At 33.5% G+C, this 24,487-nt stretch overlaps 1 long non-coding RNA gene across 1 annotated transcript; it reads right to left on the minus strand.

Moving 5' to 3' along the window:
- Positions 1-652: 652 nt before the first annotated feature.
- Positions 653-24,487, minus strand: LOC122237671. Its single transcript, XR_006216269.1, has 2 exons — positions 24,239-24,487; positions 653-829 (listed from the first exon to the last, which is right to left on the minus strand). It is a non-coding gene; the product is annotated as an uncharacterized LOC122237671 (long non-coding RNA).

Below are 24,487 nucleotides of genomic sequence, written 5' to 3' on the forward strand. Positions count from 1 at the left end.
TGGTTTAGCAGTTAGCATTTCCACATTATTCCTCTATGATAATTCTAAATTCTTTATCCTTCTCCTGGCTGCATTCCAAGCTGGATAATCCTGTTCACCTAAATTTTTAATGTGGTTTCAATTGGATGTTGCATGCTTCTTTACTTTCTGTCATGTACAGTTGTGTAGTGGTGAGCATTTCTATTTCTGAGTGTGTTGCAGTAATCCCTTTGTTTGGTTTGTCTTTTAGAACATGCTTAAAAAATGTTACCAAGCTTGTTAGAATCTTCAAGATGAGAGGTTATGAAACCATGAATGTCAATGTCAAAAGCTATTATTGAGCAACTTAAGAGGATTATGTTTATTGTTGATAGGTTTAGTTTTTATTGAACCATACAGCCATTACTGCTTATATAAATATCCATACTTCATCATCAGTTTGTCAATAAGCAAACATACCTTTTATTGTGTATCAGAACATACTGAATTTTCATTTTGGTTATTTTTTCATTGTCAGGCTAATAATGATTTTCTCCCTACCTGGATTTAATGTTTAGGGATAAATGATAAGGATGTTTGAGTCAGCAAATCCTATTCAGATGATTCAGAGAATGCTGACTACAGCCTCCATGAAGTTGGAGGCTGTAGTCTTATGCAGAAGAGGAAACCATTCTCAAAGGAGGGCCATCAGAGTTTATTTGGCAGAAGGTACAGGTGGGACTTCTTTTGGCTAAGATACATTTCCCCACATTTTTTGTTGTTATTGTTTTGTTTTGTTTCCTGCACAAGGCTCTTCTATCAGAGGAACAAAATAAAATCTCAATCTTAGGAATCTGTACTGAAGAATCACCTGCAACACATGAAATAACATATTTTCAAGTTATTTATGTTGTCATCACTGGAAATGACAAGCAACTGGAAATCTCTTAACCATCTATCAATGGTTTGAATAAACATAACTACAAGCTGTATGTAAACAAATATAAATAAGGGCACATTTAAAAGGAGGTAAATGAAGGCATAAAAATTGAAGGTCTTTGTGAACTAATGTGCTTTGATTTACAGAATATACTTATATTTTGTACATTACTAAGTATAAAAGCATATATATATATATATATATACACACATTTGATATGTGTGTGTGAAAGAAAAAAAGTGATACACACACACACACACACACACACACACACACCCCTAAACCAAGTCCAAATCCTAGCTCTAGCACATAGTTTTAATATGTCTGGTAAGTTTATGGTATTCTCTTCCATAAATTGAAGTACATAATACTTCAAAAATGGCTGAAATACAAAATACTCGAAAATTATTCATGCTTTAAAATTCTGTCCTTTAATTAGATTACAAAGAGTTTCCTGGTTAATATAACCGGGATCTAAGAAAAAGTAGAGGTAAGATTTTCTTAGGATTCCTAGGAGATCACAAAGATTATAGGAGAAACTAAGTTCATTTTAATGCTATGCAAAACAAAGTATTCCAATGCCACTCTTTATTTGTGTCAAAAAGTAAATGTAAGTGATTGATTTTTTATTGTGGAATATCAGAAATCATCATAAGACCTATGGTTTTATTTTATTTTCCTCCCAAAACATCATTTTTAGAATGATCATAAGTCTGAAAGTTTAAGTAAAGCGTCACATGCGTAGTACATCTTTAAAATCTCTTTTCTTCCTTTATAAGATAATGCAAAGCCTATGAAATTTAGGGGCAAAAAAATCACACTCCTTAGAAAGAATTCTTCGGTGATTAGAAATGTTACCCAAACTTCACTCCAGTTTAAAAGAAGCTTAAGATCTATCAGGAATAAGACAAATCTACAACTTCAAAGGATGGCTTGCAAGCCTGAATACCAAGTAGAATGCACAACTGGAAGGAATGACCTTGGGAGAGTAAAGGAGTAGCTGATTTACCTGTCAGTGTGGGTCAAGCCAATACCTGTAACAACACTCTCCTTTCAAAGTCCCAGAATAGTTCCTTCTTCAAATAATTTATATCATGCAACAAAATATGTATTGTTATAATTACTGCAAAATAATATGTCTAAATAAAAAAGGAACACGTGAGTCTTAATTTTAGCAATTTTTGTATATAATCATTACCTTATTCAAATATTATAACAAGTTAGTTAGATAGGAGATATTATTATCCTTATTTTCCAGATGAGAAAATCACGTTTCAGGGATTTAAGTCATTTTCAAAGGTCAATCAAGTAGTGAAGAGCACAGCCAAGATTCAAACAGAGTTCTTCATTACTACAAAATCCAAGTTCTTCAATAAGATTCAATAAGAACGCTTGTATACCATAACACATCATGGTGTTCCACAATGCAATAGCCATTTTGTAAAGAGAAAAAGAAAAGGATTCGGGTTTCCTTTTCAAAAAGGAAAATTTTTATTTTTAATGGTCAAATATAGCTCGGTCCCCCTAGTTGTCTGGGAAGGAAATGTGTCTTGCATAAAGCAATGTGTCAACTCATTTTCTAAAATAAACAAAACAGGTTATTGGGAATAACTAATTAAAAGAATCTTAACAAAATCACCTAGATGCAAATTATGCATTAACCCACAGCTTCTACATACAAAGACTTAAAATAATGTAACAGATTTATTAAACTTTTTTTGTATAAACCTCTAGTTTTTCCCATTAAGGGTCAGATAATAATGGCCAGTGTATTTTCTGTATAAATTCCTCTTCGCTTGGCTCTTTTTAAATTCGGTTCCATTTTCTATGTGCTATCTGGCATCCTCTGTAAATAGTTACATTTTTCCCTCAGATGCCAATGTCTTTTAGAGTCTTGTTATATAGATGTGAATAGCTCGTAATCTTTGCATTTGTAAACGGCAAGCATGGACTTTTGCTCCCTTGAAACACGGTCTTTACAAAGCTGGTGGCGTATTATTCTCATTAACACTTGGAGAAAATTGTGTTTGTCCAGCTGTTCTCTGTGACCTAAATGTTTGTTACATCTATACTTTCTTTGCTGTGATCTGCATTTTCTATCATCCTTCATCAAAGAGAATGATATTCTGTTTCATAGAAAGGAAAGGCCATTTGTGTTTTGGGGCATAGGCTGAAATCAAAATTCATTATGTCATGATACCCTGAGAAAACTTACACATCTTCTTAAATTCTACATACCTTCAGAGCAGCACTGCATGATGCATGATGGCTACCATGCCTCATTATCTTAGAACTAATATAGCATATGCTTTCTAAAGTGACAACCCCCACTAGAGTCTGAGTTCCATTAGGTGTGGTATTGTAAGAAAAGGATGCTGAAATAACTCTGACATTTATGAGTAACCTATTTATTAGAAATCATTTAAAGAATTAATATTCAATTAAATCCATAGACTATTTAGAGTTCAAGGAAGTACAGCCCAATAAAGCTTTCTGTGATGATGAACTGTCTTACAAACTATTCTGTTCGTTGATGGATATTAACAACATGTGGCTTTATACATGGCTAGAGTGACTAAGGAAATAATTTTTTAAATATTTTTAATACATTTTAATTTAAATAACCACATGTAGCTATTGGCTATGTTGCTGGACAGTGCAACACTAAGGGATTTTAGAAACTACTTCAACTGGCTCTCAATTTACACAAGGTTATGCATTTATCCACCTTAAGTACTCTAAAGAATTCTTAATTGTTGATTTACGTATACATATATACATATAAATGGTAGTATTAAAAATCTTTATGAAATATATCATTTATTTTTGCAATTGTCACAGAAGTAGACATTGAATTTTCCAACAGTACATGAAATGACAGATAATTTTTTCAGATTATATTTTATCAAATGTATGCCCCATGAGATATTAACATCAATTTTGAAGAATTAAATGTCAGTGAAATTTCTCCTCTAAATTGCATGATAATCTGTAGATTACAAAAGCAATAAAAAACATTTTGTGTTTTTATTAAAGGCATATAAAAGCAGAAAATAAGGGCGCCTGGGTGGTTCAGTCAGTTAAGCGTCCGACTTTGACTCAGGTCATAATCTCACAGTTAGTGAGTTAGAGTCCCATGTTCGGCTCTGTGCTGACAGCTTAGGGCCTGGAGCCTGCTTCAGAGTCTGTTTCTCCCTCTCTCTGCCCCTCCCCCGCTCTTTTTCTGTGTCTCAAAAATAATAAATATTTTTTTAAAAATTAAAAAATAAATAAAAGCAGAAAATAGGTCATAAAATAAAGCAATTAAAATTACTACTGATATATGCATTAATGCATTTTTCTATTAACCATGCTATAGTTGCAAATAATTGTTATTACTGAAATATAATGTCTCTTGTCTTATAAACTCAGAATTTATAATAGTCCAAATTATTGTACATAGATCACATATGGCATGCAGACTAATTTTTCACGAATTGATGAATAAAAGAAGGGGAGCTGCAAATGAATGAGACAAATGTTTGGATCTTGAACTGCATTTTCAAAGGAAATATCAGAATGAATTAAACTATAGGGTCTGACCAAGAGCAATGTTTTTCTCTGCAGAAATGTGATTCTAATTAATAGATACATGCCAGGCATAGGAAAGCCAAATACAACTGCTGTTTTTATAAAATTATTTTAAAACAATGGCTTAGGAGGGGCTAATGGGCCTGTTACTATTCTCTACCTGTTATTCTCTCTCTGAGCAGGCTTGGAAGCTGCCATCTGCTGGAAGTTGGAACATGCAGTTTCTTTCTCCTAGCCCAAGGGTAAGAAGGAATCAAATAAATAAAGAAATAAATAAAATCACAAGATGTGTGGCTTTTAAGTGGAAGAGATCCAATGACAGACATGGGTCCAAGTCTATTGCTCACCAAGCTGGTATCTCATTCCTCCTTTATGGGGAAAAATTATTGAGTTGTGGACCCAAGGTGAGGAGCACTTATACTAGAGACATTCTTGTACGTGGAAATAAGAGGATGTTATGCATTGAACTGGTTTCCAACCAAGAGCTCTGACGGAGATGTACAACAAGATTAATGCTGTTTTCATGCCTGCTAACACAACATCCATTCTGCAGCCCATGGATCAAGAGGTAATTTCAACTTTCAAGACTTCTCATTAAAGAAATACATTTTGTAAGGCTGCCATAGACAGTGATTCCTCTGATGGATCTGGTCAAAGTACATTAAAAATATCCTGGAAAGGATTCACCAATCTAGATGACAAGAAAAACATTCATGATTCATGGAAAGAGGTCAAGATATCAACATTAACAGGAGTTTGTGAGAAGCTGACTCCAACCCTCTTCCCGATTTAGATATGGTGGAAATAGCAAGAGAAGTAGAATTAGAAGTAGGGCCTGAAAATGTAACTGAATTGCTACAACTTCATGATAAAACCTTAATGGAAAAAGAGGTTGCCTCTCATGGAAATGATTAAAGAATGTAGTTTCTTGAGATGGAATCTACTACCAGTGAAGATGCTGTGAAGATTATTGAAATGACAGTAAAGGATTTAGAATAAACATAAACTTACCTAATAAAGCAGCGGCAGGGTTTGAGAGGATTGACTCCCAAATTTGAAAGAAGTTGTACTGTGGGTAAGATACTATCCAACACTGTCGTATGGTAAGAGAAATTACTTGTGAAAGCAAGAAGTAATCAACATGGCAAACTTCATTGTTGTCTTCTTTTAAGAAATTGCCACCGCCACCCTAACCTTTAGTAACCACAACCCTGATCACAACCATCAACATCGAGGCAAGACCATTCACCAGCTAAAAGATTATGATTTCCTGATAGCTCAGGTAGTACTTTTTAGCAATAAAATATTTTCAATTAAGGTATGCACACTGTTTTTTAGACACAGTGCTATTGTACATTTAATCAACTACATTATAGTATAAACATAACTTTTATATGCATTGGGAAGCCAAAAACATCATTTGATTCACTTTATTGTGATACTTGCTTCATATCCAAAACCTGCCTGTATTTTAATGAGAAGTGTAAAAAAAAGGAACTTCCTTCATTATATTCTGTTGATGGTGGTACAGGTGGGACTCATGGGGTTCAGGGAAAAACTACACTTTTAATTTTGCTAATGAAAGGCTAGGAAGGAAGTAGAATGGGTCTCAGAGCAAACTGGAAAATGATCAGCACATTGCTTAATAGGAAACAGAACAGAAGCCCTTTCTGTCTGCAGATTGTCTCTGACTAATGGAATTCAGATTTCGGTTGTTTTCCTGATCAACACATACTCGAACTCACGTCTAGCTTTATGAACATACATATTCCACATTATGAGGGGCCCAGACAGCATCTGCCTCCATTCTTTTCCCTCTAAAGCACTCTCTCCTTTCACCAGCTGGAATAGTTTTTCTGGCTTTCTCTAAGATGGTAGATACTCCTTTACAACATCATATTCTATCTTATAAATGATATAAATGATATATAGATGATATAGATATAGGCATACTTCTGGGAATAAGTATAGGTATAGATGTAGTAAGAAAACTTCTCAATTTCTCTTTAACAAAACTTGACCTATAATACTGGCTCAGAAATGTTTCACTTCAAATTCCTATTTTTGAAATTAAAAGTTTATATTCATTGTTTTTCAATTGTAAGGCAGAGGGTGTTTCTGATTGAATATGGATACAACATAAAACTATGCACAATATATATTAATATATTTAAAATATTTATCGTTTTAGTAAATATGCTTGTCATTTAAATATAAATTTCAAAGTTGAAGAAGTTGCATTTTCATCTTTGAGTATTTTTTATTTTAAAATAAAATAGTTTTTAAAAATGTGTTCTATTGAAAGGTAAATAAAAAAATAAATCAGTTATTAATTTTTTTTGTTAGACCATATTTTGGCTAGTTCCAGAAATCCATTTCTCGTTGTCATTTATACATCCCGAACGTATACCATCTACACATTTGTTTTTAACGAGGTATTGTGGTCAAACATTTTTTCCATATGTTGTCCTATGTTAGGACTAGGGATACAATAAATAAGTCTCTAATATATTTTCTAGCCACTATACCTTTATTCTTCCCATTTCTTACGTGCAGAATGACCTATCAAGCAACACTAGTTTTAAATGACACTTAATCTAATAACCATTCATGGATCCTCCTGGCTAGAAGTACAGTCTTCCTTCCTTGAATTCCTTACTGTGTTTTACATTATTCATATGCTTCTTCATCTGTATGTCTTTGCAATACATTTAAAGTCTACCCCCATCATTTAAGTAATAACATCTGAATGGGACTATCAGCCTTGTATTTTCCACAGTGATGGGCCAAGAGCATGTATTAAATATGTTATATTTAATAAATTATATGCTTATTAAGAAACATATTTAAAAGTCATAATGTTTTTCCATTAAATATTAAGAAAGTTTGAATTATTTCCAATATCTTAAATTCATATTTAACTGCAAATTATTATTTCTAAACTTGCAGTTGCAAAATCAAGTCAGGTATAATAGTGAAAATTTTAGGGTTTTTAAATTACTAAAAAAGACCCCACGTGAAAGAATTTATTGGCATAATTGAGTTTCCAATATATAATTGAATGCCAACTACAGACATTTATTTACTATTTAGCAATTGTTTCTTTCAAAAGTATTTACTAACCTAGACTATAACTTACATGTTAAAATTAAAATTATTAGCAAAAACCTGGGTTGCTCTACCCCAAAGCATCTTCAAATGCATTGTACACTTTATCTCCTGAAATGGCAGTAGCCAAATATGAAAATGTGTTACATGCTTTCTGGTTGCTGGAAACAGTATGTATTAAATAGAACAAAAATCTAAAAATCTATACTGAATTAACACCTGTGTTGAAAACCTTATCTAAGAGAAACTTAGCAGAAGGGATAAAATGGTAGGTTAAATTCATAAACAAAAGGCACTTCCAGACCCAGAAGTTCTCGTTCCTTTTAAGATCAGTAAAGCAAGAACTTAACCTTGCCACTATTGCAGTTTAAGTTCTATAATTACATTCTTCAGAGTTGACATTTTCACCTTGGTAGGCATAATAAGGCAATGCAGATGCAGGCTAAAACCAGTAATTTCAGCATTCTGCTTCCTTTCACACGGATGATAATAAGATACGGCAGTGAAGCATGCATGAGCCTCCATTTAATTGTCAGTACAGTCTTTCATTTAAACAGCAAAATAGTTAACAGTAAGCTTATAAATGTGGAAAGCATGCAAAATAGAAACCGTAAGTCTGTTACCTTTAAAAACACCTCACACAGAAAAGGCCAAGTATTTAAAATGTGTTTCTCCCACCCTTTAAAGAAGTCAAAACTAATAGAAAATACATGACTGGAAAAGATAATTGGACCTTTCTTCATAGAGAATCAAAACAGTTTGCTAAAACATCTCTAAACATATAATCTTTAAATGCTAAATATATAGTTTAGAAAAACGTGAGAAATCATTTAAACTTGAAATCAATTTGCACTACTTTATGTAGATGATCTCTTAAAATCATAATGTGTTTTGAGCAGAATTGGGTTTTATTTCTAATATAAAACTACCAGGAAAACATGCCTTGGAAGATCAGCTATTGTTAACATTAAGAATGTAAACATGGCTCTAAATTTTTTGTTTTATTTTTGAATGGATTTGTCTTTTTCAAAATTCAAGAAGAATATAAAAAGGTATTTACTGCAGCATTCCCTACTTCCCTCTACTTTCTCCAAAATCTACAGGCAACATTTTTAGAATTACTTTTTTATTTAAACTTCAGGAAAATACTAGAACAGACTTATTGTTTAAATATTAAATATTTTTATATCTTAAAACACTATGAAATCATATGGAAAGCAGCACATCAACACACATAATATGGCTAGCATATCGTTTCAAAATTGATCAAAGCAGTAGGAATAGGAAGTAATCTGGAATTACTAGTTTCACTTATTTTGAGCTCTTCTCAGTTTCTTTTTCTCACTTCTATTCATCTCCTCAGTGTCTAAATAACGGAAAGCCCAGGGTTCAGTCTGGGTACCATTTCTCTTTCTATCTTACTCTCTATCTGATCTCATTTAAATACTGATAACTCACTTATTTATATTGTCTGACAAATTCTTCCCTATAAAAACTTTATATCAGAATACCTAACGGCATACTTGAAACTTCCACATTTCAAACAGCCTTCGCTACACTAAGCTGATACTCTCCTCCAAACCAACAGCAACCACCTGTAGCCTTACTCACTTCAGTTTACCAACACAGTTCTTGTTACCGCAGCCCTGGTTGCTATCTTTGATGTTTTCTTCCTCCCTGCACCATACTTTGTCCTCCTTAACCTGGCCTTTGTTATTTCTCTGACCTCATCCCCTAAGCTTCCAACATTCAGTCATTCACTCTGTTCCTGCCATTTTGCTTTACTGCTGTTCCTGTACTCCGAGGTGTGTCCCCATTCAAGGCCCTGACAGGTGAAATCCTCTCTGTTTAGAACACTCTTTCCCCAGATATCTATATAGCAGGCTATTTCACGTTTCTCATGTCTTAATTTAAATCCTGCAGGCTTATCCTTGTACATATATCCAGAATTTGACCATCTGTCACTATCCTGGAGAATGCCACATTCTCATCACACTTCTGTGTTATGTAATAGTCTCCTCATTGTTACAGTGGTTCTACCCCTGAATGCCTTTCATGCATTTTTGACATAGCAATTCAAGTGACTTTGTTAAGGTTTAACTCAAATTAGAATATCAGGATAGATGTCAAATTCTATGAATTACATGGTTCCATATAATCTGGTCCCTATTATTTCTGTCACTCTGTAACTGTATCAGTCTCCTTGTTGTTTCTGGAACACTCCAGGTGTGTTTCTCTTCACCTCAGAGCATTTGTGATTGCTGCCCACTCCATCTGAAATTTCTTTTCTTTTCTTTAAACCTTTGGGCCTTTATGTATTTTAAATTACATATACATATTTATAAATTTTCTTTCTCAATACTGGAATGGATTCTTATTACAGCATGGACTTTGTCTCCCCCACCCCCACCTCAATACAGTATTTCCAGTGCAAAGAACAGTGTTTTACTTGACAGATATTCAATAAAAATTTATTGAATCAAGGATTTTACATAGAAATATGTGTTTACACATATGTGAAACATATACTTTATGATTAGCTCATCTGTAAAATTAATAAAACACTTTCTTTTTATAAACTTCCTTAAAAATTATTCAGCCACATTTCACTAAACCAGTAAGTGAAAGTGCAAAATTCTGTTCTGAAAAAATCTAGTCTTCACATCAAAAATAAAAGGCAGATTTTTTTTAACATGCAAACCCAGCAAAGGTTTATGTTATCCTAGTAGCTGGTCCAAAGGACTTGAAAACTGAGTGATTGTTATGCCACATATTTAATTAGCTTTTATACTTAATACAAAATTTCCAAGAAAGTTGTACTGAAAAAATATAATTTGCAAAAGATTGCAAAAATGCAGAACTAAGATAGCTCTCTTTTCCCTAATCGTTTATGAAAAACAGCCTAAAACAATGACCTTTTGTTGTTTACATTTTATGTCTGCAGAAATGCTTTATAAAACACTTACAAAAAAAAATTGTGAAAAGGTCAGTGACATATAGCAACACTGTTGCTGCATAATTAACAGAACTTTCTTTTTATATCTTGATGGGATATTTTGGCTGCTTGTTGGCAATAGGAGCACATTGAGATTAGGAAGACACGAGACACTATCGATCATTTTGATCTGGCAACTGTAACTGAGTTCATTAGATTTTGACAATTACTTGATGCTACTTAAATCTCAGCAGCTATTGAAGTAGTAGTTATACTAGCATTAATTGAATAACCAATGTGGGGATAACAGTTTGCACATTTCTGGAACTATGTTGCACAAATAGTTATCATTTAGCAGCAGAGCATCTCTTTTCAATTGCATTCTTTAAACTAAACGACATCAATTTAAGAAAACCATGGCAAGAGAAATACATACAAACATGGACCCTTGAACAGCCGAGTTACAATCTAAAGCCTCTCAGACTAAATGCACTGAATAAAATGGTCTTAGAATAGATAATGTTCAATAAGTTAACATTTAAAAGTTAAGCCATGTAACATAAAACTCTAGCTTTCTGCACTCTATAGAGAAAAAAAAAAAAAGGTTCGGAAGGTGATCCTTACTCTCTTATGGTTACGGTGACCAGAGCAACCGTCCTCACTACTTGCCACTAATCTTGCTTACACTGGAGATTATTGTTATTTTCACATTTGCTGTCGCTGCTTTACTATATTCCTTGAAGCAGACGAAAAAAAAAACCTGAATATATTTTATTTCTATATTTATTAAAAGATAAGTAGATAAATGAGAGATAAAGAAAAATAAAGAGAAATCAATTAAACCAGTGTTTAAAAATATTAAAAAAAAAAGTTGAGAACTTTTGTGTGCTTATGTCCAAATGAGAAATATAACAACTTTTCAAAATATGCAAGCAAACTCATGCTGTATCAAATAATATAATTTACTTATACACAGAACAAATAGTTTCTGTGACAAATATGACCAATATTTAAAAAATAAGTGTGCTTAAAATTTACTTCACTAAAAGAGGGATAGAAATTTCAGAACTTTATGGACACATTAACTTGAAATTTAACTTTGTAGTTACTGGTGACATGTTCAGAGTATTTACTGCCCTCTTTACCTGGCTTTCATTGCCTGCAGGGTTACTCTCTGGTACCTTTCCGCAGGTAACAGTATACATCTCACTCTAATGTAAGTCTAGGTTTGTGGGATTGAACATTATACAATTTAATGGCATTATTTTAAGTAAAATAATACAATATCATGGTTATAAAATAGAAGCAAAGTAAATATTTAATTAGCATGGGAAAATAACTCATACCAAATTTTAAGTTTTAAAAAGTTTGCTAATTCTGCAAACATCAGAAAATAACATAATACTTGTATTATCTACCTAACATATCTCCATAATACTTTCTTCCTCTTTCTTTCTTTCTTTCTTTCTTTCTTTCCTTTTTTTTTTTCACTCTGTTCAAGTGTCTTCACTTTTTTTTCTGAGTAATTTAAAAGTCAGTAGTCTGTTTTCTAAATTCTAATTCTAAATTTTGTTTTCTAAATTTCTAGATTGATACATTCTTCATTCCTAAATTCTAGAGAGTTTTCTTTCAAAAACTAGAAAACAATGGAACTGATTTTGTAATTAAATGATGTGAGCCTTAAAATAGCCCATTCTCTCTATCTCAGGATTGTAGCACATGAGAAGAAATCTAGACAGTCTGTGCCAGGGTCTGAGTTGAGAAGACAAGGGGTCTAATTTAGAAAGGGGAAAGCTGGCATTTGCAGGGCAGAGTTTCATTTGTGGAGGAAACTATATGAAGAAGAGCTCCAGAAGGAAACTGCTAAACATTAAACTATCTATGCAGAAGGTAAAACTCTAACCGACTGAGAAAATAAATGTCAGGAAGTAATAAGCTTAATCATTTCCAGAGTTTACACAGGGCTAGAAGACATTCATGTTTTCTCTGCACAGACCAGAGACATCTCACTGAATAATGAAAACATTCAGTAAGACTCCATTAAATACTAGGAAACAAAGATTGATACGTTCAAATTCTTCTTGTTGGAATGAATGCAAGACACAGACAAGAAAAATCATCTGTAAGGTGCTAGGTAAGGCCACATGGGGCAATTCTATAATTTAGAATTATGGAACCAGCAAAAATATTTTGCATAAAATGAGGAAAATTAAATACTATTTCCAGCAAAGCATTTAGACAATTTGTCGCCAGCTAACGTACAATATATAAATACTAAATAAAGTTTTTCAAGATGAATTAAATCATAGTAAGTAGAAACTCAGAACTTCACACTGAAAAGAAGACTAACCAAATTAGTAAACATGTGAATAAACAGAACTTTTTCAAAAGATTTCTTCAAAAGATAATTCTTTAAAGTAGAAATAATGGCGATGTATTGTATCATTTAAAATACATGCAGAACTAAAATTATTAAACAACATTACAAGGATGAGAAGTAAGAGCCAAAGAATACTTATATAAGGAAGATATGTTAAGTTAAATATAAATATTTTAAGCCTTAGAGTGACCCATAAAAAACAATGAAACATAGCTAGTAAGCCAAGAATGAAAGAGACGTGATATTTAAAAAATCTAAAATGGACATGGAGATAGGCGAGAAAAGAAAAAAAAAAAGCAGTCGGGCAAACAGAAAGCAAGTAGCAAAATAGCAAAAATAATAGCAAAAAAAAAAAAAAAGACTAAAAGCCAACCAAATCAATAACTGAATTAAACATAAAAGATTTAAGCACAGTTAAATGGAAGATTTCCATGCTGAGGGAAACTAAAAAAAAAAAAAAAAAAAAAGAACAGATCAAAGAAACAAGTAGATAAGGAAGTAGTTCTTTGAAAAATCAGTAAAATTGATACTCTACACATACTCATCTAGAAGAAAAAGAGAAAGGACTCAAATAAATCACAAATGAGAGACAAAATAACAATCAACAGAATTACAATTATAAGAGAATATTGTGAAAAACTATGTACCAACAAATTGAACAACCTAGAAGAAATAGATAAATTCCTAGAAACATTTAAATTACCAAAACTGAAACAGGAAGAAATAGAAAAATTGAACCAATGAACTACCTGCAAAGAAACTGAATCACTAATCAAAACTCACAACAAACAAAAGTCCAGGACCAGTGGATCCACAGGTGAATTCTACCAAATATTTAAAGAAGAGTTAATGCCCATTCTTCTCAAACTATTCCAAAAAATAGAAAAGGAAGGAAAACTTCCAAATTCATTCTATGAGGCCCTCACTATCATAATACCAAAAACAGATAAAGACACCATAAAAAAAGAAAACTACAGGCCAATATCTCTGATGAACTTAGATGCAAAAGTCCTCAACAAAATACTAGCAAACTGAACCCAACAATAAACGAAAAAAATCATTCACCATGATCAAGTGGGATTTCTTCCTGGGATGCAAGGGTAGTGCAATATTCACAAACAACATTATACAACATAATAATAACAGAAAGGATAAGAGCCACACAATAATTTCATTATTTTTAATTATTTTAATGTTTGTTTTTGAGAGAAAGAGAGAGACAGAGCATGAGTGGGGGAGGGGCAGAGAGAGAGGGAGACACTGAATCTGAAGCAGGCTTCAGGCTCTGAGCTTGTCAGCACAGAGCCTGATGGGGGACTGGAAATCATTCATTGTGAGATCATAACCTGAGCTGAAGTTGGACACTTAACTGACTGAGCCACCCAGGCAGCCCTGTATGATCATTTCAATATACACAGAAAAAGCATTAGAAAAAAATACAACACCCAATCACGATAAAAACCCTCAACAAATAAGGTTTGAAGGGAACATACCTCATGTAATAAAGGCCATATATGAAAAACCTACAGCTCACATGATCCTTAATGGGGAAAAACTGAGAGCTTTTCCTCTACAAACAGCAACCAGACAAGGATGTCCACTCTCAACACTTTTATTCAACACAGTACTGGAAGGCCTAGCCACAGCAATCAGACAGCAAAAAGAAGAAAAGTCATCTCAATCAGCAAGAAAAAAGTAAAAGTTCCACTATTTGAATATGACATGATACTCTATATAGAAAACCTGAAAGACCCCACCAAAAAATTGCTAGACCTGATACACAGATTCAGCAGACTTGTAGGATGCAAAATCAACATACAGAAATCTGTTGCATTTCTATACCCCAATGATGAAGTGTCAGAAAGATAAATTAAGGAATTAATCCCATTTACAAGTGCACTCAAAACAGTAAGCGACCTAGGACTAAACCTAGCCAAAGAGGTGAAAGATCTATATTCTGAAAACTATAAAAACAAAACAAAACAAAACAAAAACAAACAAAAAAACTAAGGAAAGAAATTAAAAGGGACACAAAGACATGGAAATACACTCCTTGCTCATGAATTAGAAGAACAAATGTTATTAAAATCTCTATACTACCCAAAGCAATCTGTCAAAATACCACCCAGATTTTTCACAGAGCTAGAACAAACAATCTTAAAATTTGCATGGAACCACAAAAGACCCTGAATAACCAAAACAGGGTTTCTTGAAAAAGAAAAGTAAATCTGCAGGCATCACAATTCCAGACTTCAGGTTATATTACAAAGCTGTACTAATCAAAACAGTGTGATACTGGGACAAAAACAGACACATAAGGTCAAAGGAAGAAAATAAGAAAATCCAGAAATGAACCCACTATATTGTACATTATTTTCAACAAAGTAGGAAATAATATCCAATGGGAAAAAGACAGTCTCTTCAACAAATGGTGTGGGGAATACTGGACAGCGAGATGCAAAAGAATGAAACTGGACCACGTTCTCACACCATACTCAATACGGAGATGTACTGAGATATTTTACTTCCCAGGAGGAAGCAGACATTAAGAATCTATTGTATAGAGTAGCATCACAGTGTTTAAAATTACCAACAGTAGTGGTATGGAATAAAGTATAAATGGAAGAAAAAACCTTTGGTAGTTAAGGACCTGTGACACTTAATTGTTATGTGGGAAACAGATTATACAGGTTATATTATCAGATGACTTCTTTTCATTGTAACAATTAATGTATCTGAGAAAAAGATAAATTACACGCTGTAAATTTCTTACTCTAAAACACAAAAGAAAAACGAGAAACTTTCAATGACATATTTTCATGAGTCCCTTGCCTCTCATAGTCAAAGGCTCAAATCTAGGGCTTTATTTAAATGCTGTGCAGTAAAAGTGTTAAAACAACTCTAAGCATTTCACTCTAAGATGAATACCCTAGTAATAAAGGAAAATTGGTACAGGGATATTTGGATTTACATATATTAGGATAAGAACTTTGAACCATTTTTAATCTGCCTTATCCATGTGGTAACCCATCATACCTCTTCTGAACAATTTAGCTTTCTGCTTTGTGAAGTTTTTTTTTTTTTTTTCCCTTTCCCAAGGGAAGTTCCCTCAAGGGATTCAGATACTCATAACAATCCAAATCTACCATTGGCATTGTTCCTATCCTTGTAACAAAGTCTCAAAGATAGCAGAAGATCACAACATAAAACAGAGATTCAAGGCCAATGCTGGAAGTAAATAGCCTCTACATAGAAATACTTATGTAATTTATTAATATGTATCAACAGGAGTCTGTGGGAGCCTGTATTGAAATGATTTCTAAGAGTATTAGACAAAGAAGGACAAAATATAATCTTATGTTGGGATACATATACTGACATGTGTTTCTGGATTTAACATATTGGCTCACACAGAAGGAAATGTTAATCTGCTAGTTTGGCTAATTATTATCTGGACTCAAAAGTGGCCAAGAATCAATGAGATATCCTGGCTTATGCTATATTAAAGTCCAAGGTTCAGGAATGCAGGAAATGTTTCAGTCACTCCTAATCCAACCCTTTGGGGGGGGGAGATCGAAAACACACCCTTTGCCGAGTCATTAGTAAATTAATTACTGAGTGAATCATAAGTTTCTGCATTTTGACAACTACGAAGGGAGTTAAAATTTATGAAAGGTATTACTGTGCGGGATACTCCACATGTCAGTTCCATGACATCAGTGAGAATATTGCAAGCCCAAACTGGCAGAGGACAGGGGCAGTTGTTAATAATCATAGAGAAAATGGATGTAATAACATCTGTAAAATGGAATTACAAGCAGTGTTTTCACTAGCAGGTATCTGTGGTGAGATTCGAAAAAAGAACGTCTTCCATTTAGCAGACAGTTAAGCTAACTGTAACAGTTAAGCTAACAGTTACACTCTCTACAGAACAGAAAACAAATTTTGAGAATATCAATAATGTCAGACAATATCACTCCATTATCTTGTTAAAGCAAGACAAAAACAAGACAATACCTTGATCATGTCCGAATATGGACAGCTGCACCCACATCATGCAGCCACAAAATAACCAAACATCTCCCTCTTTCTTCTAACATGATTGACTACTGTATCTTTTCCAATGAAAACACTTATTCTACTTTAGCTCTTCCTAGTTGGGAAACAAAATTTATTAAGATAAGCAGTCAATTGTTCTGCCCCCAATCCATTCTTACCAAGATGTTCCACATTTCCTCTGGTGTGTTCTTTATTGCAGTCAGGTAATCATTCAAATTTATGTAATTACAGACATGTTTCAAAGACCTCATGGTCTTTGGTCCCAGGTCTTTATCAGGTAGTGTTTCCAACAGGTTTCAACTGACATACTTAACATGGCCAAAAAGGCCCCTCAACCTAAAACAGCCAACAACTGACAATACTTGAAGATAATTAAGTAAATTTTAGTTAATTAGTATATCTCAGAGCATATCTGATAGAAGAACTTTAAGGAACTATACTGCATGACTTTCCTGTTAGAATAGATTGGATATTAATCCAGTCTTGCAAATGGCAAAAGGGCAAACCTGTAGAATTAATGATAATCTTGAGAGAGTCTTTAGGGAGGCCTGTGATGTGGATGTTTTCAGAGCTCTTTCTACTCTTTTGTCAGTGGCTTAATAACAGAAATTGCAGTTCTCGTATGTAAACAAATGATAGGCTGGCAGATTGCTTCACTACGTGAATTTCAACATTTGGCTAAACAGTATTAAGAGACTTTAGATTAAAAATAATGCTTTTTAAATACAGCTCAAAATAAAATAATGGCCTTAAAAATTAAGCAGCTTAATAAATCTGCTCTTCCCTTAATGGGCAACAACAGTAACAAAAACAACTAAGTATTTTTCACAGGAAAACTTGCTGACATTATTAATAAATTGCCAGTGAAAATTTATTTTATGTGTCTTCACTGGGTAGAAAAAGTAATAGAAGCTCCTAAACCTGAGGGAATATGAATTCATTCTAAGCAGGACTGTGGTACCTAATGTCCATTGATTCTCCTGAAACAATGATTTTCCTACCATTGTTTGTACCACTTTTTTGAGTCACAAGAATACTTCAGGTGGTAGAGATTTAAAATGCCCCTATGGCTAATCCCTTAAAAAGCCTGTAACTATAACTCCTGGCCCTCTCTCTAGCCAACATATGCTCCTTCTCTGTGACACCACTCCAGAAAACTTAATAGAAAGAAAACTTTTATGGAAATAGGGCAGTGAATTCAAAGCTCTTCACAGGTTCTTTCAGGAAATAGTCGAGGATACTTCCATACATTAATCATTTGTACATCAACTGGATCCAAACACAAAGGACTGGACCTATTGTGGAAGATTTCATAAAAAAAGCAACATAATTTTTTCATTAGATCTTGAATACTCCTACGTGGCCTGTCAAAAAGCTTCTCAGATTTCTGAGCTATAAACAAACTTAAGAGCTTACACTTCCTGGTGACCTAAGACAAAAATTCTGTTCTTGTAGCCATTCATTTTTGGTGGACCGGTAGACTTTTGTTTTTCCTTGTTTTTCACTTAAATACACACAATCAGTATTTGTTTGCTTTCTCATAGGATAATCAACAATATTCTTGGACTGAAATGTCTGTAGCATTTCCCCATTTTATTCTATCAAATCCTTGATCAAGATATATGACCTTAACATTCTCTTAGACTCTTGTTTAATACAATGTATAAACAGCCTATTGGTATTCTTAAAAAAAACAAGTTCTGCAACTGATTCTTTTGTTAATAGCTTTACCTCAGAAGGGAAAGGAAGGCTCAGAAGAGAAACTGAAATTCTGCTGGAAAAAAATTCATTATTTGAAACATAGTGTAACCCAAGATGAAATATAATAATATAGAATCCTAAGAGATTACAAGCTATTCAAAATGTTCCTAGTTCAATGACCAAAAATTAATTTTGTAGATGTCTAAGACTAGCTGAGCATTGCTGGTTCTAAGTGCTAAATTTTTCTGAGGTCACAATCATCCTCTTTATATAATCTAGGCAAATTTCCTGTTTATGAACCTCAACTCTGGGAAAATAAACAAGAGCAAGGCTTTTATTACCTACAAAATGCCCTACAACCAGAGGCATATGTAATATATTTGAAGTCTAAATGGTTGCAAAAAAAGAAACCAAACCTCTATGATATGTTCTTTTTTTTTTTTTTTTTAGATGATTATTTATTTATTTTTAACAGAGAGAGACAGCATGAGTGGAGTAGGGACAGAGAGAGAGGGAGACAGAATATCCCAAGCAGACTCCACACTGTCAGCACAGAGCCCAACGCAGGGCTCAAACTCACACACCCTGAGATCATGACCTCAGTGGAAACCAAGAGTTAAATGTTTAACCAACTGAGCCACCCAGGTGCCCCACAACCCTAACCTCTAAAGCAAAATTATCTTTAGCAATAATTATAAAATTACAATTATGACGATGTACAGAAAAGAAATGTAGGTACTGATAATCTTCTTATGCATAAGTTTGTATACATAATAATGCCAGTAGAGATTATGAAAACATAAATATGGACAAAAATAAAATTATAGTTATAGGAAAGGAGGTAATAATCACACTATTCTTTTTCAGAAAGGGTGGAAAACATACCTTTACAATGGTCTGTTGCAGTAATGCATAGCAACATTACAGTTTCTTTTTTCTTTTTTTTTTTAATTTTTTTAATGTTTTTATTTATTTTTGGGACAGAGAGAGACAGAGCATGAATGGGGGAGGGTCAGAGAGAGGGAGACATAGAATCTGAAACGGGCTCCAGGCTCTGAGCCGTCAGCACAGAGCCTGACGCGGGGCTCGAACTCATGGACCGCAAGATCATGACCTGAGCTGAAGTCGGCTGCTCAACCGACTGAGCCACCCAGGCGCCCCTTTTTTTAAAATTTTTTTTAAATGTTTTTATTTATTTTTGGGTCTTTTTTTCTTTTTATAACTTAACCCGTGCAAATTTGTCAGTGGAATTCTCAAAATTAGTTTTATTTGCACATGCATGTTCAGTAGACAGTAGAGTCAGAGTAATCAATGTATCTTCTCTCATAATTGATTGACAAACAGGTTTCATAAATTTTATTTCTCAAAGATTTCTCCCAAATAAAGCAGCAGGTACAAAAATAATCAGGGAAAGTCTCAAACATGAGAATAAGTTTGTGTTTGTAAAAGTTTCATTTGATAATAAATTTCTAAAATTGTAATACTCCCCATGTTTATTTTTCTTTGGGACTATTTCTAACAGTTTTCAAATATCTTCTAAATTGAAAATTTTCTACTAATATAGCTTCACCAGAAAATTTATCATAAATTTATATTTATTAAGTTAAAGACTTCCAAAGATTTTTTAATCTACAAAATAAATATTAAAGATAAAGATTAGAGTGAACTTTGACATTCATGTGATTAATTGCTTTAATAAAAGCATCCAGTGCATAATGTAAATAATTGAAGCTTTCAAACACTGACAGTTGATTTTTTCCTTCCTAAAAATATAAGTCCATGAATTCTGTTTTTTTATGTATGTAAATTGTCCTTTCCTTACATGCTATTGTTACATAGCTAACTCTGGGCAATTTGTGCACATCAATATTCAATAAACTATTTAAAATTTGCATTTCACTGGGCATTACTGAAGATTAAATCTGGCTATTGACAAATATTTGTGTCTGATTCACTTCATCTAAAATTCCATGTCAGAAAAAATTTCTCAGAAGCGAAAAACTGCATATAGCAGAGACCACAATTGGTTCTAATATTCTCATGTCTGCATTTTAAAATGCATCAGATGAGGGGCACCTGGGTGGCTTGTTTGGTTAAGCGTCTGACTCCTGATCTTTGCTCTGGTCATGATCTCGTGGTTCATGAGACCGAGCCCCATTTTGGGCTCTGCACTGATGGCACAGAACCTATTTGGGATTCTCTATCTCCCTCTCTCTCTCTTTGCCCCTCTTTCTCTCTATATATGTCAAAAATAAAGTTTATTTAAACTTAAAAAAATAAAAAAATATTTCAGATGATACTTCTAATGTTGAGTTGTCCGAAACATATCTTTATCATGAACATAGCTGAATACTAAGTACTACATCTGGTCTAGGAAAATACTTTCACAAGTATTCCTACATTTTGCAGAATTTTTTAATGATGAGGTGACTGAAAAGAATAATTTTCCCTTCCAAAGGTAAAAAAAAGTTACAAAAGAAGAAAATTTCAAAACAGTGTATTTCACAAAATAATGAATGTGCCATTATTACTCATTTTGGCTCTACTATGTAAAACAGAAATATGAAGTACCACATGGGTTGGAATTCTTTGAATTAACTTCCATGTAGAATACAATCTGATTAATGGAAGTAGTGAGATTAACTAATTTGAGCTTTTCATATTATATATATATATATATATATATATATATAAAATATATGTATGTATATATATATACTTAAATATACACGTATGTGTATATATATATATATATTTAGATATACACATATAAATACACATATTTGTGTGTATACCCATATATTTATGTCTAAACATATATTTACATATATAAGTTATATCATAAATAATAGCAATTATTTAGAATTTAGAGAAAAAGATAACTTTCTTTTTTCCCAGGATGTACATTACTGACATTGTTAGAATTAGTGGTTTGCTCCCTCTGGAACCCAAAATATTATTGTGCAAGTGTCATACTAGCATTTGCTATCATCCATAATGTATATAATAGATTCACGTATAGATTCAATGCAATCTCCATGAAAATTCCAAGATTAGTTTGCAGAGAAATGGGAAAAAAATCCTAAAATTCATATGGAACCACTGAAGGCCACAAATAGCCAGCGCAATCTTACAAAAGAACAAAGCTGGAGACATCACAATTCCTAATTGCAAACTTTACTACAAAGACATAGTAATCAAAATGGTATGATATCAGTATAAAAAAAACTGACACAAAGACCAATGAAATGGAGAGCCCAGAAATTAGCCCATGCATATATGATCAAGTAATATTTGACAAGGGGTCTAAGAATACTCCGTGGGGAAACAGTAGTCTCTTCCTCAAATGTGTTCACAAAACTGGATATTCAGAGGCAAAATTGATCCGATCTTCTACCAGTCATAAAAAATTATCTTGAAATGGATTAGACACTAATAGGTCATACGCAAAACTGTTAAAATCCTAAGGAAAAACAAAAAGCCAAAACAAAACAAAGGGAAAAAGCTCCTTGACATCGGTCTTGACCATGAGTTTTTAGATATGACACTGAAATCACAATCAAGTAATAATAATAATAAACTTCATAACTAAAAAGCTTCTGTGCAGTTGGGGTGCTTGGGTGGCTTAGTCAGTTAAGTGTAGGGCTCTTGATGTAAACTCAGGTCATGATCTCTTGGTTCATGAGATCAAGCCCCACATTGTACTTTGTGTTGGCAGTGTGGAGCCTGCTTGGGATTCTTTTTGTCCCTCTCTCTCTCTGCCCTTGCCCTACTCACAAGCCCACCTGCTTTCTGTCTCTCTCTCTCTCTCTCTCTCTCTCTCAAAGTAAACAAACTTAAGAAAAAAAATGCTTCTGTGTAGCAAAAGAATCCATCAGCGAAATTAAAATGGAACCTACAGAATGTGAGAACATATTTGCAAATTATATATTTGATGAGGTAAATATCCAAAATATATTAAAAACTTATGCAAATCAATACCAACTGAAACATACAATCTGATTTAAAAATAGGCAAAGTACCTGAATAGATATTTTCCAAAAGAAACAACAAGAATATGAAAAGCTTCTCAATATCATTAAGCATCAGAGAAATGTAAACCATAATGAGACATCACCTGACATCTGATAGAGTGGTTATTATTGTAAATTTAAGAGATGACAAATGCTGGTGAGGATGTGGAGAAAGGGAATCCTTATACTATTGATGTCTTTGCATTATAGGACACTTATGGAGGTTTCTCAAAAAATTAAAATAAGACTACCATTCGATCCAGCAAACACACTTCTGGCATTTATCTGAAAGCAATGAAATCACTATCTCATTAAAATATCTGCACACCCATGTTCATTACAGAATTATTCACAATATGAAACACATGGAAGCAACATAAATGTCCATCAACAGATGAATGGACAAGGAAAATGTGACACACACACAATGGAATATTATTTATCCATTAAAAATATCCAGCCATTTGCCACAGCAAGATTAGATCTTGAGACATTTATGTCAAGTAAAGTCAAAGCGAGAAGGACAAATACTGTATGATTTCATTTATACATGGATTCTAAAAAGCTGAACTATATAGAAACAGAGAGATTGGTTGTTACTGGGGGGGAGGGGGTTGGTCAATGGAGAGAGGTTGGTCAAAGGGTACAAATTTAAAGAAGGAATAAATTCTAGGTGAACATAGTTAACAATACTATATTGCATATATGAAAGTTTCTAAGGAAGTAAATCTTAAATGGTGTCTTCATATAAACAACAAATGGTAATTATGCAAGGTGGAGGTATTAAATAACCTATTGTAAACATTTCACAATACACACGTATCAAATCATCACATTATTCCTCTTAGACTTACACAATGTTATGTCAATAACAGCTCAATAATGCTGGAAAAAAAAAAGATTCTTGGATGAAGCAGATGTAGGACAAAACAGCTTCCACGCAAAATGATAAAACACAATTTTTAAATCAACTTGCTTTTTCCTTTTATTTACTACTTATTCCAGTTACTACTGTATTTTGGTACCTCTTTGTGGCCATTTGGCCTCTGATGGGTGTTTTTACATATCTCCACCATATTATTCTTCATTTCATTCTGCCTTACTTACTTCACCTAAGAAAAAACAAAACTCTGGTCTTTTTCTCAGATTATCATTTCTGCTCTAAATCTAACTGATGCCCAAATTTGTTATTTTTCATGTGATGCTGATGACGCAAATTCAATAACTATTCCTTTCACCACTCTGAAAGCATATTTTCTTCAACAGGTTTCTTGTGATACATAAATTGTCCTATCATTATCAACCTCAAACTTCAGTCTTACAAGTATTGGTTTTTACCTCCACTCCAGGTAAAAAAAAAAAAAAAAAAAAAAAAAAAAAAAGATGCTTTCACCTTAATAATATTAGAATTGTCAAATTGAAAAGCTCACCAGGGGAAACCAACGTTGCATCGATCCTTGCTACTGGAACCAGTTTGCTCTCTTCAGAGACTGCCTAGCCTGATTTGTAGATGCTATTTATACACCCTCAGAAATTAACCTTGCGTTCAGGGTCTCCTGGAAGGCTATATATACCTGTGCACATTTGGTAGGCGCTGCCATTCACTCCCTCGTTGTGAGTCTCAAGAGGTCTTGTTCCGGCATGGCCTTTGGGACAGAGGTTTTGCACACCACGGCTGATGCCCCTGGGTACAGGCACTGGAGACGTTTTGACTTAGTGCTGCGTGGGGGTAGAGAGGGATTGGGGTTGGCTTGATAGGTGGTGTGAACCAGACTCCTCATGGAGAAGTTTCGGGAGAGGGCTCTCAAGGGCTTCGCACCCAG

Source organism: Panthera tigris, chromosome B1 (assembly GCF_018350195.1).
Source record: "Panthera tigris isolate Pti1 chromosome B1, P.tigris_Pti1_mat1.1, whole genome shotgun sequence".
In the NCBI taxonomy this organism is placed as follows: domain Eukaryota; kingdom Metazoa; phylum Chordata; class Mammalia; order Carnivora; family Felidae; genus Panthera; species Panthera tigris.